Source organism: Archocentrus centrarchus, chromosome 4 (genome assembly GCF_007364275.1).
Source record: "Archocentrus centrarchus isolate MPI-CPG fArcCen1 chromosome 4, fArcCen1, whole genome shotgun sequence".
NCBI classification, from domain to species: Eukaryota; Metazoa; Chordata; class Actinopteri; order Cichliformes; family Cichlidae; genus Archocentrus; species Archocentrus centrarchus.
Window position 1 is genome coordinate 5,711,437 of NC_044349.1, and position 20,880 is coordinate 5,732,316.

Sequence of the window (20,880 nt, forward strand, 5' to 3'; positions counted from 1 at the left end):
AGATAAGAAATAATATGTCGATAAGCATATCCTCTTTCCACCCAGTCAATGTCAAAATGTTGAGGTTCTTTAGTCTCTTCCCTCAAAGAAATGATCAAAAACTGAACCAGGAAATATAATCAGTTTTTTGTTCTAATCAGATCTGTCAGTTAATTCTAAAGATGCAGTTTTTATGTTCCAGTGACCCCTGAAATCAATGTTATAAGCCTGTCACCATTCAGTTTGACAATGGCTTAAAAATAACCAAGTGAAAGTGTTTCAAAAATGGCTGCAAGAGTGGAAAGACCTGCTCATAAAGGACTTTGTTGGCACTAAGGTGAAACAGCGATGCTCGTTTGGATCAGTATTAGAAGCTTCGAAGTTTTATTGTCACATGGACAGTGGTTTATATTGGACAGCGATTCTTATTTTGCCACTCTCCCTTTTGTCCAATTTTGTCCAAATTCTAATAAAATAAAAATAAAGATCCATGAAATTTCCAAAAGAAAGTACAAGTAATGAATATGCAAACAATGTAATGAGTTTAAAAGCCTTTTACTCCCACTTTACTAAGTGTTCTACCACTTTTTTCAGATTTCCACTAAAACCATGGTAGATATGGAGTATGTTACACGGATATTCTGTGCTTCATTTTGACAATATTGGCTCCCCTGTGAATACCAGGTACTCATTATGTGTGGAAAGTCATTAAACATATTTTATATTTTTAAAGACCAACTATTAATAATGATGCAGCCCACTGAAGTGATGTGCTCAGTCTGAAGAATAATTAATTCAGAGTTTGATGCTGCTTTTGCAAAAGTATTTTTATTGGTGTGCACTGTACATTGGCAAAATGGCACTAATCATTTTTGACCACTTAACTGCATATTATGGATTCAGCAAGTTGATTAAGCTTACAGTGAATGCTTGCAACTAGCCACGAACTGCAGAGTTTGGTGATAATTTTTTATCTTTGGCTTTGCAACTACAGCTATTAATTATTGTGCAGTTACAATAATTTGATTTGATTATTTATTTTAAAAAGTGTGCGCCTTTAACTTGATTTTTTTTTGGGGGGGGTACCAAAATCAACCTCAGTTGGTGTCAGGTTCAGCTCACCACTGCTGAACTGGATATTTTAGGTATCCACACTTACTAAGTCATGCCTCTTGAAATCCTTACATCCTGTATGTTAATAAGGTGTTGCACATCTTTGCTTTCACTTCACGCAGTTCTCAAGTGAGCACTGGAAGCCCTTACCACTGTCACTCACCTCGAGTGTAAAAGGAGGGAAAACAAGGCTGCCCAGTATTTATCTCAGAGCTATGTCAGATTACACTCAAGTAAATCTGCTTGTCACTGGCTGCACAGGGCTATTAAAAGCACACGCATGTTCAGGATGATAAGGGCACAGCAATGACTTGCATTAGCTTGTGGAGAACATTTTGCTTGGTGATAAAATTAGAGCTTGTCATCTCCTGTGGGCTAAATCTGAAAATGATGAGATGTGACTGGACTGAATGAGTTTTTCTTTTCTACGGCCCTGCTAAATTTGGCTTGCTGGGGTGAAGATAAGGACAGTAAGAATTCAGTACTGACAAATAATTACGACTGGACTGGGTTTCGGCCAAACAGTAATCTGGAAGTTATTTCTGTGTCTAAATGAAGAAAGGCAACACGGCTACCACGTGACTGCAAACATTATGAATATTGGCAAAGCATTAACACATGCAACCGGTGACTCTCACCAGCTTCTGATGTGGTGTACAGTAGGTGATCCTAGTGTTTTGTATCTGGGCTTGGTGACCTAAATGCCCAAATGCTTTGTTCCGTTAAGCTTTAAGTGCTCAGTACCACAGACTGTAAGCACGTCTCTTTTTACTCAGCCCGCCTTCAGTCATTTATGTAATCAGTTTGTTCCAGAGCTTTGCAGAAAAGCAGATTCACTCCAAGGTCTGATGTTGTGTCTACTAAAAGCATTTCATTTCAGTGGGATTTAAAACCCTGTTTTCAGACAAATGTAACAAGCATGCACTGACTTCTATTGCTGAGCTGCTGTCTTGCCCTTCCTCTTTTATTTGAAATGCTACATGCGATGACAATGTTAATTAAAAACAAACAAAAAAAAGAAACCTCTATAATTTTCTTCTACTATATAAAAAAAAGATTTGATAACATGTTCTGCAGATTGCATTGATTGCATTTTGTTTGAAGAAGCAATATCCGGGACTCCTAAAAGTGCACTGACGTACAACTAATGTGTTAAAAATAAAATAATCTTTTGTGGGAAATGTAATGCCAAGGGATTATGTTTTTTTTTCCTCCTTTTTTTTTTTTTTGTGAAAACTGACAGCTGGGACGGGGACAGAACATGAGGATACAGAGCAGAGAGAATAACAAGAGTCCCTCACTGGAATTGAACTGGGTATATTGCATAATGTTCACATTGAACCACTGGTGCACAGGGAGACTTCTGGACATAACCAGGTAACCAACACAAAATGTCCATATGAACATATGTGCAATATCACAGACTCTTTTTCCTTATGTGCACATGATAAACAGGAAAAGGAACTTTCTTGCAGCGTCCTTAAAACTGCCTAATTCAAACTTGATTAGATATAAAGATATGAAGTGCTTATATGTAAGTGAGCTTCAGAAGTGCCAGTAGATGAATTGCCGAGCTTTCACATACTTTATACTATATTGCTGCACGAGAGAAGCACCTGTAATGTCGTTATATGTGATATATAATGGCAATAAAGCAATTTTATTCTATTTTATTCCTGGATAAAAGATGCCTATCCACAAAACTAATTAATTTACTTAATTAACTTAAACTTAATTTCTAAAAAGTGGAGCTAATCCACAAGTGCCATTATGTATATAGTGTTTTCATTCTATTCTATTTTATTTCATTTGTTTTATTCATCCTTCTTCTCTGCACTGAGCTGCTGTAATGCACAAATTTCCCCGTCATGGGATCATTAAAGTTTTATCTTATCTTATCTTAAAACTTCATTCTTTCTAAGGGCCAATAGGGTGTGGTGGTGGTGGTGGTGGGGACTCATGGCTGCAAAAGAAGCCCAGTTATTAAAGTTCAGTTGTTAAATACAGTTATTAGTCTCCAGAAGAATGATAAAGGAGGGTATACTTTATGGTGACCCTACCTTGTGACTGACGAGTCACTACTCTGATTTTACAGTGTCCCTTTTTTTCACAGTCTCTCACCTGGTTTCAAAAAGCTACAGGGGGACTATGAAAATGCACAGCCTGAGGCTTCAAAAAAGGGCTTTGCAAACAAACGGGCGATTTGTGCAGTAGTCATGTCCATCTTTTATATACAGGCTATACATTTACCCTACAGACCCGGCCTCTGATCACCCAGAGTCTAGGTCCACCACCGACAGGATGTGAATCCTTGCTTCTGATGGGGTTTCTTTGTCAAGTGTAAGTAAAACTACATGGATGGCAAAAAAAAAAAAAAGTCAGAGGAAAATGACAGAAAAATGTAAGAAAGTAATTTGGTATTTTAGGTTAATTGACCCTTTAATTAATAATGTTAATGATTGACAGAACAAGGGTAAGAAGGATTAGGAGTGATGAAATTTAATATTCTTGGAAAGGTGCCACCTCAGAACCCTTCTCTGTCTTTGATGGCACTGCTGAGTGGCATTTACTGGACTGAAAAGCCCTCAGAGATACCAGAATCAAGGGAGGGAAAGTGGGAGGGTGTGAACGGATTTTCAGCAGTTCTCACAGGAAACGGAATTGAAAGCACGTGTAAGTAAGCAGACACTTAAGAAAACATTTAGACTTGCAGTGCACACAAACAGTCCTTAAAATTAGCTGCATGACACTCCTGTTCAAAGCTTGAATTACTCTCCGGTAATAGTTTCATTACTGTTTCCAATATTAGCCTCAAAGACGTCACATCACTTAATCAACAGTGTTTTCCCTCATTTTCCAGTAAGCCTCCATTCAAAGCTACACATAATAATCCGTGCTGTGAACCATTAAGAATAACAAAGACCCACATAATGCCTGGAGCTCAGTGTCCACACCAGAATTACATAACACTCTGTCACCCAATAAATTAATATGGATCCTTTACCTTGAGTCCGGTGTGAGAGAGCTGCTGGACTCTTTCTCCCCCTTCTTTTTTATAACTGCCTATCCCCAACGTGCCTTTTGGCAGAACGCAGCCTCCGTCTAGCCAATGCTGGTGTGTATTTGTGTGAAACTGTACCGCTCAGGACTGAAGATATCTAGTGTTTCTGATGCCAGTGAGTGGGAGCTACATGCGGCATGCTCATTGGTGTGAAATTGTGGGGGGAGAGAGAGCAGCTGAGATGGATGGAGGCAGAGGGGGGTGGAAACCGAAAGAGTCGCAGGGAGAAGAGAGCTTTGTTTGCACAGGGAAATCTCCAAGGACAGCCCAGAGCACATCTGTGAACAGGAGAGGAGCATCGCTGACAGTGATGCCAGCAGTGATGTGTTTGAATAGATAGAAATGTAAATATGTAGTGCAGGAATAAAGCTGTGGGTGCCTGTTGAAGACTAAGACTTACCCACAATTCTTAACTGCAGATTAAAGTGATTTGCTTTAAATTAATGTTGTAAGAACCATTTGATTGATGTAAATCATTGACAGTTTTGATCATTTTGAAGTCAGTTTGATGACGAGCTACTTTAGGATGTGAGCCTTGGCTCTCAGAGAGAGCTCATTTTAATTTTGCAGTTTTTCAGTTTTCTGCCCAGGAAACTGCATATGAAATTCCAGCATTTTTATCTGTGAAACAGTCTTTATTAATCCCAGGAGCTTAATAAAGTAATAAAGTATTTTGATTCTGAGTTGCATGATCAGTTTAAAAGACAGTTGCTTTAACTGGTTCACTAGATGGTGTGCATCTGTACAAACTACAATAAATAAATAAAAATTATGTAAAACAAAACCTACACATCCAAAGTGGAATGGAGAAGATAGCATGATTTGGCAGTCAACAAAAGCATAGTGATCTTGTAGTATCTTTTATCTTTATGTTTTATGCAATGGTGTACATACACAAACACAATGCATGCAAGAAGTGCAATTGCACCTTCATTTGTTTGTAGCTCAAAGCATATGGAAAATGCCATATGACAAGCATAAGAGCGTATAGAGATGGAAGTGAAAGTGAAAAATATTTTTCTTACTGCGACACGAAGAGAAAGATGTGATCTGCAAGGAACTGAGAGTGTGGAGGAGGCGGTCTGGCTGAGAACAGATAATTCTTGCTGCTGAATAGGCAACCAAGTGTTATATAAAATCACACACATGCACGCAGACGCGCACACACACACAAACAATTCCACAGCGCAGCCTACGTGCACATGTTCTTAGTCCCCTTCTGTCTCGTTTTCCTCGGATGTACGCTCACACGTGGTGTTACAGTGGTAAAGTGTAAAAAGACTTAGCAGCTTGAGTCATTTACACCATTATTCTTTTGAGAAAGTCTATCTAGGAGCCAATTAAAACCATTTTGCATTGGCCGTTTCAGACAGTGTTAGACAATTTGACAAGTACTTTGTGTGAAGCATACTGGTGCCTTAACCCGCTCTGAGACAGTGATGCTAAACTGCTTACTTTCTTGCTGTGTTGGCATCAGTGAAAGACGACTTATTCCAACTGGAACTGCTTTTTTTCCCCCATGCAGAGCAAAACAAATCAAGTACACTGCATATCAAGAATGAAGGTGTACAAAGTATCTTTAAAACAGTTTCTGCATTGCCTCAGTTGCATCAAAGAGACTAAAGCAGTAAAAGTCTTAAGATTGCAGCAAATTATACAAAAAGGGACATGAATACAAGTCTTTAAATAAAAGAAGCAAGAAGTGGTTAAGAAGAGAAGATTTCAAATGAAACCTGCGAACAGTGGAGGGTGGAGTCCCCAAAACTGCAGTTCCTTCAATGGCCACTTGAGGCTGGCTGCAAAAGCAAATCATAGATTACAAAGTAGCAGTGCACGCACCTCCAAATCCTAAACATGTAAAGGCTGCATGGACTGGAAACCATAAAAATAACATTCTTCTTAATATTTATTAATGAGCGAGACTCATTGGTAAATGTGACTGCCAGTGACTGTATACAAATGTCAGCATTTTGGCTGCCACAATGCTGTTTTAATATAAATGAATGTGCCAGATGACTGTTTCAGCTATGAGTCGTCATCAGCACCGATAATGACTAAAACACAATCGTCTTGGTCACTAATAAATATTTAGTGTCAGTATTTTTTTTGTTTTCACAGTCCTCATAGACTCCTGTGTTAAATTCCCAGCTAAACACCATTAAAAAGGATGTTTAGAGCAATAAAGATGTTTTTGGACCTCTGTGGATAGTCATTAGAACTGTAGGGTTGGGGAATCTTTTTATGACTAATCAATTTGGATACTGCTAAGGCTTAAAGTTGGAGGTGTTATTGCTTTGATAGACAGAGCTGCCAGAACCGGACCTTTCAATGGTGTTTGTCCTATTGGTGCTTTTTTAGAGAATTTTTGATGGACTTATTTGACAAATAATATGGCTCGGTGTGTGGCACAGCCTGTCGAAGAACTGTGCGATTCTGTTTCGGTGAGTGAAATTGTAGCTCTAATTAGAGATGAATGCACAGATCTGCTAAAGTTTATGGCTGCAGCTTGCTAACAAAAGTTGATAGCCTCAGCTGAAATCTTAGCACTCCATCCTCTTGTCCAAATACAACAACTCCTGTGTGCCAGTTTAGCTCAGTGAGTGAGCAGGTGTACATGTCCCCCTTAGCTGAAATGCAGTGGCCTGGGTTTGAGTCTGACCTGTGGCCCTTTACAGTGTGCTGTGTGTGTCCCCACTCAGTAGGTGTACTGAGTGTCATTATTCCATAGTTTTCCTATTCCCAATCGTGATGCTGATATCTGCTTTTGTCACATGGAGAATTTAGTTGTTTATTTGTCGGTGGCAGTGGCACAGTGGGCAGGTGCTCACCTTGCAACCGGGGGGTTGCTGGTTTGAGTCCCTGTCATGCTGTCATTGTGTCCCTGGGCAAGACACTTAACCCACATTGCCTAAGTGTGAATGTGGTTGTGTGTTTGGTGGTGGTCGGAGGGGCTGTAGGTGCAAATTGGCAGCCACGCCTCTCTCAGACTGCCCCAGGGCACCTGTGGCAACATTAATAGCTTGCCACCACCAGGTATGATTGAGGTGTGAATGAATAGTGCATGAAATTGTAAAGCATCTTTGGGTGTCTAGAAAAGCGCTATATAATACTAATACATTATTATCATTATTATTATTTGGGCAGCTAAGTAAAAAATCTCTTCTGTGTTCTTTACCCTATTTTTACTGATAAGGAAACACATTCATGAGAAAGCCATGAGTTGCTTTACCTTTTGGTGTAAAACTTAATTGTACTCAGTTTTTATACATAAGTGATACACAGTCGCACATAGTGGAACACTGTGCTGTCAATGACAGATACCCCTCACCCTTCTGCTCCCTCCAACATCACTAATCACTGAAAAACTACCAAGCATCTTCCAAGATGTACTGAGAATAATTGCAGTGGGGCTGGACAAAATACTCAAAGTACATAATGCACAAAAGGACAAAAAAAATAGTAGGGAAGATTATACACATACTACAAAAATCATTTTGTAAAAAGAAAAATGGTTTTGGTGCACTTCAGATGAAGAGTAAACACACTTTAAGAAAGCAGCGATTCCTCGTTAACTCTCCTTTTCCATCTGAACTTGGCAATTATTACAAATGTACCTTGTGAATCACCTGTTATGCAGTGTTAAATAAGAGTACAAAAAGCAAGTCTTTGTCCATGTGCCTAAAACAGAAAATTGTACTCACACACAAGCTCTTAAAATTACAGTTTGCACAATCCATTTTATTTCCCTGTGTGTTACTGTCAACCAGCAATTACACACATTACAGTGAGCAGAAAAATAATCTGAGTAATTCAGAGCCCTTTTCATTTGGGACAAGGTGGCCACAAACAGAGGGTGATTAAGAATGTACACCCACAAACATTTGACCAGGTATGTGACCTTCATGGTGCTGTAGCTTCAGAGCTGTTTCTATCATAGGTTTTCCACTTGCCTTTGTCCCTTACTGTATCTCTGGGTGACTCATCAGAAATCCTTTCCCGGAAGCAAAAATCGTTACCACATCAAGTAATTTGTATTTCACGTTGCCTGACATGCACAACCCCCAGCTCTGTTTGACATTTTACACAATTCAAATGTCAGTCACTGAGATCTGAAGACTCAAACGAACTATAGAACTAAGCAAAGAATATCTTAAAATAATTGCTTCTGTGATCAGTGACTTTTTTTAGCGCATCTTAGTCTACACCTTCGACTTTCTAGATGTTGGCTTCCAGCACTCTTCTTTGGGGAGGGCAAGCTTTACACATTGCATTCTTGAGCTTATGTACAAGTATCTCCATGATTAGTGTTGCACTGGTGTACGCAAATTCATTTGTTTCTGTTCTATTCTCTTCTGGTAGGACTCTGTCAGTGAAGGCTTTGACAAAGTTTAGTAGTAACAGTTCTCATCCACAGGTCTGTAGACACACCTGTCATTGCTGGCAGTGGAGCATCACCAACTTGTACTCCCATCTTCTATGGGGCCACTTGAGTAGTGTGATTCCCAGCTGTGGTACCCAGGGGGTACTCTGGGAGGGAAAAGGCACACAAGAACAGATCCTCTTACTCTGGGCCTGCTGTTTTAGTAATATTCAGTCTTTTCTGTATTTGCACTTCATGTTTGTGTCTTGTTTAACACGATGCTGTTTTAATGCATGGGCTTACTTTGGCTTGAGCCTCAGGGTATGTTGAGTGACATAAAGGGCCCACAGGGTCAGGAAATAAATCAAAATAAAACAAAATTCAGAGGCAGGGAGCAGAGGTAGCACAAGGTTTCCAACACTTGAGACTACAGTGACAACTGCTTTCAATCATGCTGTCATGCTGCCCAAAATAATCTCACAGCAAATAGAGGATGCCTCAGAGCCCCACCTTTATGCACAGTTCTTTTTACATCAACAGTGGCTGACAAACATTACAAAAAGTATTAAAGGCAAATGCTGCATGCCTTTAGTTGCTGGATTCTCACACATGCACCTCTGCTCAAAAATTAATAAATGAATTTCATCAAAAAGCAGTGCTGATTTTTGGTTTATTCACTTATTCAGCAGCACTTCTTTTACAAGCTGAAATGTGTATAAAAGGTAAGTGGACTGGTTATAATATAGTACTTTTCTTCTCTACACGAGCACTCAAAGCACTTTATACAACATGTCTCATTGACCCATTCACATGAGCACTTTCTACATCTTAAGTATTTTCTATCTAACATTCACACACACACAATCACACTCTGATGAATGCATCAGAAGCAACTTGGGGTTTGGTATGTTGCCCAAGGATACTTTGGCATGCAGACTGGAGTAGCCAGAAATTGAACCAACAAACATCTCTACTTCTTGGCCACCCCCCCCCAAAAAAAAAGAAGAACATATAATTATGTAAAAATGTGTGTCTCTATAGTCAATAGAGAGGCTAGCTACATTGAAGGTACGGTTTGTAATTATGCTCTCACCACCAGGAGGCAGCCTTGTCGATATATATTTTTTTTATGTGAGCTACTGTTTTTTCAGCCAATCCTCTTTCCTCAAGAGTGTTTACCGTCTGCCAGGCTGCCATTGTACAGTTGTGGTGAGAACTTTACATACGCTCATCATGGCATCATGGGCATGAACGTCATGGTAATTTGGGGCTTTTAATGATTTTTGAATTTATTTAGGAATTTTCTGCTCCACAGAGGGTCAAAATTATACATACAGGCTCAAATATTTACATATGCTCACTGAAATCTTTTAATAAGTGGTGCTGAAGGCTCTACAATGTCTTTCAACTTGACAAGGCCAAGGCCTGTTAACTTATTTTTTAGTGATTATGATGGACTACAACTGGTAGTTTCTGTTTACCAGCATAAAAAGCATTTGTTGGACTCACCAATACTCAGAACAATGGGAAAGTCCAATGAACTCAGTGAAGATCTAAAAAGGAGAATTGTAGACTTACACAAGTTAGGAATGTCTCTCAGAGCCATTTTCAGCTGCAGATTCCAAAATCATCAGTTCAAACAATTGAGATTAATTGTAATTTGAATGATGGGAAGAGAAAAGTATGGTGAAAGAAAGGAATAGCTCATCTACATTATCTAAAACGGTGGAGGCAAAGGTATTTAAATGTAGAATGGGAGGCAGAGCCTTCAGCTTTCAGCCCCCTCTTCTGTGGAACCAGCTCCCAGCTTGGATTCAGGAAACAGACTTAAAACTCACCTTTTTGATCAAGCTGATAGTTAGGGCTGGATCAGGTGACCCTGAGCCATCCCTCGGTTATGTTGCAATAGGCCTAGACTGCTGGGGGGTTCCCATGATGCACTGAGTGTTTCTTTTTCATTCACCTCTGTTTAGTCCGTTTATACACCATTCTCTCCCCTCAGACATTACCGGTTATGGCAGATGACTGCCCCTCCCTGAACCTGGTTCTGCTGGAGGTTTTTTCCTGTCAAAAGGGAGTTTTTCCTTCCTACTGTTGCCAAGTGCTTGCTCACTGGGGTTCGTTTGATAGTTTGGGTCTTCTCTGTATTATTGTAAGGTCTTTACCTCACAAAATGGAAAAGGCCTTGCGGTGACACTTTGTGGTTTGGCTTTACTGCTCACTCTTTATCTTAAAAGTGACATTGTGGAGCACCACCATTCACCCTAGAAACAACGACACGAACAGTAGCTAATTTAAAGTTATAATAATGTTGGTTTAGCTTCTACTTTCATCCATTTTTCACCTACAACTCCAGAGATGGTTTGTTATATTTCAGGAATATTCATGCTGCAGATCCTGAATTTTCATTTATATTGTAGGTCTGTAAAAAAAAAAAAAAAAAGAAGCAGTTGCAGTTTCATAGTAAAAGGACTGTGACCTGAAAAAGTGTATTATTCTTGTCTGTTAGACTGTTAGCGCTCTATGTCTCATGGTGGAAAATTATGTGGAAGATTTATTGGATTCTAATTCTGGTGTCACATCCCTTTCATCTCTATTTGATGTTTATGCCCTACACCTTCATTATTCTGTCATACACAGTGAAAAAAGTCATTATGGTTTACACAAGGAGAAGGTTTACAGATCGGTTCAGGGATTTTATGTTAGCAGTACTAAAACTGTACAACACAAAATTACTGTCCCCATTAAATATAAACATGCTGTTAGTCACTGTTGTTTTGTCTGTCTCTTCAGTGATCCCATTATATTTTATGGCTTCTTTGTTAATGTCTCTGACCTTCGCTCTTGTTATATTTTTTTGCACAGGCTTCATTATGTCCTCATAGCGCACCACATCATTTACAATTGCAGTCTCTCTTTCTCAAAATAGTGAACACATACACCTGTATATTATTTAATAAAGAGTTATTTAATTAGAAAGATATATCCCGTTTCAGTCAGAAAACAGTAGCTAGCTTTTGGTGATATTTGCCACAGAAAGGGGTTCCTGTGGCTCTTTATTATATATTAAACCAAGAAGTCTTCAATAGAAGACAAGTGGATCAGACCATCATATCAACCTATCAGAGTGGTGAACAGGAAGTGGTTTACAAAGGGTTTTCCAAATGATTTCATAAAGGGTCACAAAGGCAATTTGATCTCATCACATTTACTGTCCAAAAACCCATTCCAAAGAGCAAAAAAAAGAGAGGGACTGTGACAGGCTTTCTCTCACCAATGTGGGCCACCATGCCACAATTTAGTCATGTCATTAATGGTTGTACCCTATACTAATAACATTAGTGTCTAGCGTTGCTATTATTGTCATAGTTTACAACATTTTGCTGGACCCAAAGGCAAAGGCAGCTGCAAAGATTTAAAGTGAGTTTATTTACAGTGAGTGGTAGTCGATGAAGTACTAGAGCTGATGTATTAACTCTTAAACACCAAACGTGTCTTTGGCAACACAACCTATTTCAAATATCCTGCTGTTCACTACCATAATAACTACCATAATAACTCTATGTAGAGTACTCAGTGCAATTTCTCAGCTTTCAGAAACCATTTGAATTTTTCCGATAGGACAAATGGTCATGCAATTATGGCAATACAAAGTACGCCCCGCCCTTGGCAGTGCACACCAAAAATGCGCCACACGGATTACACCAGTTATCCACGAACTGGGTGGCAGGGAACAGCCGGAGGGCACAGAGGGTTGACAGTCACTGCTTTCAGATGTGATACATAAAAGGTGCAATGGATTTTCATAAAAGGGGGAAGCTGAAGGCATACACCAGAAGAGTTCAAGACTTTATCAATAACAAAGGGACCCAGATATGTAGGACTAAGTTTGTGAGTCACAGCCTTCAGGGGAATGTCTTTCGAGGATAACCACACCTTTTGGCTGGTGGCGTGGGAGTCCTCCTTCTGTTGGCCAGACACTAATTTTGCAGTCCTGAGGAGGGCCTTCCCGGTCTGCCTCCAAAGGCCAGCGCCACAGTTCGTGCTGAACTGAAGGAACAGAAATTGCTCCCTCCTGATCCAGGAAGAGCAGAGGCTGATATCCTAGAGAGGCTTCAAAAGGTCACAATCCCATATCAGAGAAGGTAGGGTAGTTATGTACATATTCCACCTAAGAGATATGGGAACTCCATGCAGTGGGATTGGCAGAAGCAAAACAGCAGAGCACAGCTTGCAATTCCTGATTTGCCCACCCTTTCTGCCCATTAGACTGTGGATAATAACTTGTAGTTAAGTTAGCTGAGGTGCTCAAGGATTCGCAGAATGCTTTCCACACTTGGGAAGTAAACTGCAGACCCAGGTTGGACACTATTCACTGGGATACGGTGAAGCCACAACATGCTATCAACCAGGATTTTTGCGTTTTTGAGAGCAGAAGGTAACTTAGGCAATGGAATGAAGAGAGCTGCTTTGGCGAATCTATCAATAATAGTGACGATGAGACCTCAGAACAGTACAAAGTCTATGGCTATGTGGGAACAAAGTTGTCTGTAAACGGGAAGAGGCAAAAGAAGACCCGTGGATGGTTGAGTCTTGGTTTTATTGCAGGAGCAGACAAAGCAGGCAAGAACATATTTGTGGGCATGTCATTCTAAAGATGGCCAATAAAAGGACCACGTCAGAAGGAAGAAGGCGTGGCTTACCTCAGGGTGACAGGAGAACTTAGCAGTGTGGACCCAGTGTTTTACCTTGGAGTGAACAGAAGAGGGACCATACAACTGACCAGGAAGGTCAGAGCCAGGGCATTTTGGAGATCCAACTTAATAAACAGAGGCATGATGAAAGGGTTCGAACTCAAAGGAGATTAATGGAAGTGGCTATTTGTTCCCAGCAGTAATTTGGTTGAAGCCCCTGTAATCAGTACACGAGTTTTATCCTTCTTTTCCACGAAAAAGAAGCCTGCTCAAACCAGAGAGGTGTAGGAGCAAATCATTCCTGCTGCAAGGGATTCTTTTATGTATTTTTCCATTGCTTGATGTTCTGGATCAGAAAGGTTATATAATCAGTTAGAGGGGAGGAAGAAGATCTATCGGTCAGTCATAAGGGTGATGTGGAGGTAAAGATAAAGCGTTTTCTTTGCTAAATACTGGGGCTAAATCTTGGTATTTGGGGGTTATTAAAATCAGTTCAGGAGTTGCTGGTGGAGGAGACAGAGAGGCATCACAAAGGTGGAATAGCTGACCTTAGACAATGGCAAGAGCAATGTGGACTCACAATTTTTTTGCATTGTCAGTCATTATGGGGGTTATGGGACTCCAACCAAGGATAACCTAGGATGAGAAGATTTCTGGGTGATTGCCAGAAAGGACGAAAAGTGGAAGGTTTCAGACCATTAAATGGCATAACAGCCATGAAGCGCTGTAGTGTGGGAATCTTGAGCTGTTCAACAAGCATGGAATCTAATAAATATTGCTTGGCCCCAGAATCAAGCAGAGGTTGAAGTGGGAGTACTACCTGATTATGGCTGAGGGTGGCGTGAAGGAGCAAGCAAGGGAGTTCATTATCAAAACATGTTTTACTCACCAGTACCCTCATGGCTACTGGCAGGTAAGGGCTTTGGTCAAATTGGGCAGGACATCACTGCAATAAAAACACAAACCAGCCTTGTTCTTTGTCACTCCTCCAGAGTCCATTTGGCTAGGGCTAGCTGCATTGGCTCTCTGAGACTGTTGGGAGAAGAGCCGGAGGCCGGCAGCCAGAGGTGGAGGTGAATGCCGGATGGAAGTTGGTAGGGTAGAGCAGCCATCTCCCTTATGGAAGCTGAGATCCCTCTCACAGCCATTTTTGCATACACAATCATCTACTCAGATAGCCAAATCGACTAAACCCTCCAAATCTTTAGCATCATCCCATGTTGCCAAAGCATCCTTGACCTCGTCATTAAGCGGCTGCTAAAACACCACCTTAAGCACCTTATCCTCCCAACCAGATTCTTCTGCCAGGATGCGAAAATCAATGGAGTACTCAGACACTGACCTATTTCCCTAACAGAGGGTAAATAACCTCCTAGATAGGATGATCAAACAAACTCTCAATAAAACTGGCGAACATGATAGACTCAGTAGGATGTGCCACAAGATAAGCCAGAGCCCAAGCTAGAGCATAGTCTGTACATCAGGGGTCATCAACTACATTTGTCCAAAGGCCAGAATTTTTCTCAGCAGACACTAAGTTAAATAAAATTAATATTGTATCCTAAGTAATATATTATGATTTGATATATCAATTTCCCTTTCAAATGTATACTATTTTTAATGATATGATGTGCAAGTCTTGCGCTTACATGTTCTTCTTTGTTATGTTGACGGTTGTTATGGAAACACCGCAATTGTGCACAGTTATTCTCATTATAGATATGAGGACGAGAACCAATAAAATGTTAAATGAGAGCAACGAGTTTATCTACGCACAACCTACTTTTCAGAAGGCATTTTTGTTGTTGATTTTTTTTTTTTTTTTTTAATGAATACAGGAACACATGAAGAGTTCAGATGCAAAACCCTTTAAATCTGCCCTCAAAATTTTTCTTTACAAAAGCCATTTTTTAATATGGCTCTTATGGTAAAGCTCAGTGGTGGGGTGCCTTTTTTCAACAATGTAAAAATAGTAATTTACCTACTTTTTAACAAATAATATTTTATTTTGTAGCAAAACCAGCTAAATGTTCAGTCCGTCCTCTGCCCAGTGTTAATGACAGCAAAAGCCCCAAATATTAAACTGTGATAAAAAGATTTCTAGATAGATTCACATAATACAACCACAATGGCACAAAATGGCAGGACATTTATTTTAACAATAACAGAATAGTAGATGCTAGGTCGCGGGTTTCGTGACAACCGAGTGACCAGCCCCCACCCACATGTGGGTACACACCGAGCCGTTGAACCACCTACCTGTCCAGTCCCCCCGGAAGTAGGTCGTGTGAGAGACCCTCACAGCAAAGGAGATGAGTGCCAGGTGCAGGCCGGGGAGTACACTTGGCAGCCAGTAGAGATCCTTCCGCAGGTTTACCCACAGAAATCTCGTTACGACTTTTACTTCCTTTAGTTAGCAAAGTTTGATTGCCAAACATTTTTTCTACACAAAACAAGACTACAAGACTACACTACAAAAAAAAAAACAAGACACCTTCAGCTGCATTTACAATCTGATCACCACCAACAACAGCCGGCTTCTCACTGCAGCACAGTGCATAAAATTCTTGAAATCACACGGTCAGATTTTGCATTCTGATTGGTTCTAGGGACATGGAGGTTTTGCAGGCAGCGTTTTGAGGCCTTTGATAATTCAGACTAGTCAGAGATGGGTATTTAATGAGTTATGATGTGACATGATTGATTGGCATATAGTACGTGTGGAAATGATTCTGTAAATATCATCTTATTTTTGACAGAGGTGGCGTTTAGCAGCTTTTGCATCTGAACTCTTCATATTTTTTCCTCCTCACTAGGCTAGTCTTGATTTCAGTAATATTCGGGGGGGCAGATGGAAAGCTCTGGCGGGCCGAATGTGGCCCATGGGCCACCAGTTGACATTCACTGGCCAGATTGTTATGTCATTTTTTACAACAACTAGCTGGACCCGAAGTCAGACATGACAACTGCAGAGATTTAAAGTGAGTTTATTTACAATGAGCCAGCCCACCTGAAAGAGGTTGCGTGTGAGTATGTTTAAATATGAAATATTTAGCAGTAAAACCAACAAGTTAACAGGCAAAAAAAAAGGGAATGAAAACAGGTATGTGGGTTAACACAAATGATCTACTTGTACATGAGAACAGAAGAAGGAAGCACACTGTCATGTAAAGGTCATGTAAGTTCATCAAATTCTAAACCTCTACTTATTGTGTTAGTAGGGTCATTATGCCCTCACGTTATCTAGTAAGAAGAGAGACAAAGTGTCAAGTAATGCTTGAAGCAGTATTGAGTAACACAAGTAAGAGTCTCCACATGGTTGTTAACTTTTGTTCAAGGCAGAGTAAATGAGAACGTTTCTTCTATAACATCAGGAAGCCTTTCCAAGTCCTGTATAACCAGGGGTTAAATTGAGATGGTAAATGTGGAGGAGCAATTTAGTAACCACATCAGACTTTTACTGACATTGAAACAAAAATTTTCTGAAAACTGTGATGGAGTTCAGGACTCAACGTGAGGGTCCTGACATTTAGGTCTTCAGGGGTCAGCTTTTAAGAGTGGATATGGGCTTTTTTATTAACAAATATATATCCTCTTCCTCTTTGATGCAACTATTGTGGTTGTGATGTAACCAGTGTATTCTTTAGCAGCACACTGGTGTAGTCTGCTTCACCCAGCACAGTGAGTTTTTCTATTTCAGCTTGCAGTTTCAGTTGAAAATAACATTAAACCATGAAAACGTTACGCCAAGCTAAGCTCCAGATCTGTTATGAAATTCTACATGAACAACTGTAGTGTTGTATCCAGTGTAGGGATGTTAATGTATCAGATTGCCCTTGAGTGGTGTAAGTAGAGAAGAAATCTAAAATCCAGTACCCCCCCCCCCCCCCCCCCCCCCCCCCCCCCCCCCCCCACACACACACACACACACACACACACACTTTTTGTTGTTGTTACTAGGGGCCACACCTGTGGAGTCAGTGCTGACTCAGAGTTTTAGGAAATGTAAATGGCTGTCATTAATTATCACCACTTGTATAACTGTATTGTAAGTGGAAATAATAGTTTGACCTTTGTTGATAATGCTCTCTCTCTCTCTCTCTCTCTCTCTCTTCGTGTGTGTGTGTGTGTGTGTGCACGTGTGTGTGTGTGCACGTGTGTGTCTGTAATCAATAGCTAAATAAAATAAAGCTGCCATTTTTTTGAAAAATGTGAGATGCTGTAGCAGTTCCAGGTTTTATGGCTAAATTCCAGATAATATTGGCCGTATAACAGTTGTGTGTGGGATGGATGGGAGAATATTCTGTGCACTGATTTCTGCAGAAAGTAAAAGGCATGCTGGTGGTTGGCAAGAGACTATAGGACTCTGGTACTGGTGCTGAGTGTAGCTTTAAAAATCTTTTTTACTGGTGGTGTGCCAAAGCTCAAATCAGTACTGATTTACTGGTTTATTACAATGGTATTAATTTTGTAAAGATCAAGCTGCATCTTCTCTTATTTGACAGTTACTAAGTTAAAAGAAGTAGGTGGGATTAAATGACAATCACTCAATTAAACAGCCTGAAGTCACTTCCACACTCATGGCCCATCAGTTCAATTCAATTCAATTTTATTTATAGTGAAAAAAATGACTGTCTATACATTCAGTACTTGGCTGGGGCTCCTTGTAATTGAACAAACTTCCAGTATGTCTATAAGATGTAAAATAGTATTTTTATACTTTGTCAAAAATCCTTTGCAGGTAATGACTGCATGATGTCTGGAGCCTGTGAACCACATCAATGAAGGGGCTTCCTTCATGATGCTTTTCTGGCTTTTTTTTTTCTCTTGATGTCTTCGGTAGTTGTAGTTTGGTGGTTATTCTGCCTTTAGTTTTGCCTCCAAGCAAATCAAATGCATGCTCAGTTTGGTTGAGATCAGACAGTCATCTCAAAAATTGCACACTTCAGATTTCTTTTGCACTCAATAGCCAAGTTTGCTGCATTTGGCTAATTCTGTGCAGAAAGTACACATCTATACACTTCATCCAGCTGATTCTGTCACTACTACTGACTCAGTGCCACTGGAAGCCATGCATACCCATCCATCACACTGCCTCCAGTAAGATTTACACATACTGTAGTATGCTTCAGATAATGAGTTGTTTCAAGCACTTGTCTATACATTATTCTTCCAAATGTGACACCAGTGTCTCTGAGCTGATGCAGCATGTGTTCAAATTTAATACATTATGGGCTGTATATACTACATTCTACACATTTTAATTGTGAAAATAATCAATATTGAAAATGTTCTTACTGTTTTACATAAATGGCAGGTTTTTTTTTTTTCAGACTGTTACTCCAGCAGAGGACATATTGACCCATCACAGCAGGAAATGCATAACTGCACAAATTGAGTACCACAATTAGTAATGTTGACTTTTCTTCATGGCAAATTTTGACGTGGCTCACTGAGATGCAAAAATAACTATTGTTAAAGAGATCAGTGCCTATATCCATCCATCCATTCATCCATCCATTCATCCATCCATTCATCCATCCATCCATCCATCCATCCATCCATCCATCCCTGGCTGGCTGGGGGGGACTGAAGACCTATCTGAGAACTCTGAAAACAGCCATCAAACCCAAATATTCATCAAATATGCAAGATTCAGAGACATATTCTCATTTATGCCCTATATTTTCATTCCTTACTTTGCACAATTCACAATTACAAAAAACAAAACAAAACAAAAAAACAAGCAAACAAAAAAAAAAAAAAGCTCATTGATGTCATATTATCTCTTCATAATTAATCTATCCTGGCACTGATCACCTCTCCTGTCCATGTGTCCCACCACCTGGTGAGTTAATCTGAGAAGAATTACAAACCAAAATTTAGCAAAGGCCACACAAGCACTCACAACCGGTGCTTCAAAGTTTTGCATAAGAAAAAAAATATGTTCATTTCCTTCCTTTCATAATATAATCATTTATAGTACTGGCACTTGTTGATTTGAATGACTACGTAAAAGAAGCTTAAGTAAAACTAATAATATTTGGAAAATAACAATTAGGTATTAATTTTCCAGCTCTTATTTAGAGTAGCAAATGTGGCAGCCACTTTACCATAAATTGAACAAGGGTCTTAATTACAATGATAGGCAAAAACCACGGGACATGCCATTGTCAAGATGTTATAAATTAGAGTGTGTGACACACATAATATGCCAGCTCATTCCAAGTAATAGCTGTTCTGTTATCCATCTTGGAACCTTGATTAGTTTACTGACATAATTACGAATTGTAGGTCAGACGTGAGCATACATACATCATCTGACCACTTGTGAAGGGTCATTTCCATATTTTCCATAATCCTGACTGTTTTATGGGGTTTACAAATAAAAGCAAAAATTGGTTTACACACTACCTGCTGAGAAACGCAGCACGGGGCCGCCGACTTTAACGAGGCCTTTTTTCAAACAAGGACGCTGTTTGATAAGAGAACCCATTAAGTTTTTTCAGAGTTGGTTCCTGAAAATAATAGATGTGCAAATATGCATACATATTTAATAAGCTAGCAATCATAAAGATGGTTATGCAAACACACACAAACAGTAGCTGTGGCAGATCTTTTTGAAAAAGGCTCAAAAACAATTGGCTCTGTTACCTGGCAACTAAACATTGCTTGAGACACACTTTCTCAGCCAGCTCTGAGGTACTACGGGGGAAGGGGGGGGGGCTGAGATGCTGCAAACAAAAAACAGGAATTACCTCGTGAGCGATGTGGAATGGTACGTTCTAGAAAGTCCGGGAATATTCACTGTGTATCACAGATCGGGATGATTGTGTTAGCGAGGCTATGAAGCAGATCTCTCACTGGTTATTCTATCAACCGACAAATAATTTAAAAAAAGAAAATAAAAACATGAGATCCCACAACAATGTGCATGCAGAGGATAGGAACATGAATAAATAAGCAAATAAATGTTGTTTCTAAAGGGAAAATAAGTTACTTTAACTCGAGTACTATAAATTATTTTGATCTTTTTATTTAGTAGTTACACTGTGAACATATGCACGTGTCCCTATTTTAATTTACATGCCTGAATGTTACCAAAGTTTAGTGACTTCAAACCTCTACTGACTATTTTCCATGTAGGCTATTTATACAACAAATACATTTTCAGTTGTTCAACCCAGTTATCATTTTTAAAATCTGATTTCATCAAAGTACTGTTTTAATGATAAACGTGAACAATTTACTGTGATTGAATCACCAAATAATCTGCTGCACAGGCTTCTGTTTGGTTTTATTTGTATCTATACTGCTCTCTAGTGGTCACTTTAATTAATTGCACCTCCACGTCAGCATGTGTGTTGAATTGATTATTAGTTCACTCCCACTGATGACACACGGCCATTCTTTAATGGACTGAATAAACAGTATTGATGTACAGTGATTGCTAGTAGTGCTGACAGTTATGCAAATCCTCGTATCTTCTCACATCACAGAGACTCATCACAAGTAAGAGCACTCAGGCAAGTGTTCTTTGCCTAGCTGGTGAAGCACAGTGTACACACCCCTGACTGTGAACAGCAGGGAAATGGCAGCAAAATGGGAAGCAAAGACAAGAAACTGTGAAGAGATGTGAGGATTGATCGCATTACTTGGATTTTTTCTGTTGT

At 39.7% G+C, this 20,880-nt stretch overlaps 1 protein-coding gene across 6 annotated transcripts in view; it reads right to left on the reverse strand.

Moving 5' to 3' along the window:
* LOC115778823 (regulator of G-protein signaling 8-like) overlaps window positions 1-20,880 on the reverse strand; it is a 60,032-nt gene that overhangs the window by 24,424 nt on the left and 14,728 nt on the right. For 2 of the 6 annotated variants that reach the window (XM_030727158.1, XM_030727159.1), the window contains exon 1: window positions 4,097-4,240. The exons of 2 other annotated variants lie outside the window; for them this stretch is intronic. The gene's annotated coding sequence lies outside the window, so the exon portion shown is untranslated. Of the gene's footprint in view, window positions 1-4,096; window positions 4,241-5,178; window positions 5,238-20,880 lie in introns of those variants that run through there. 2 more of the 6 variants (XM_030727160.1, XM_030727163.1) reach the window with 2 other exon arrangements.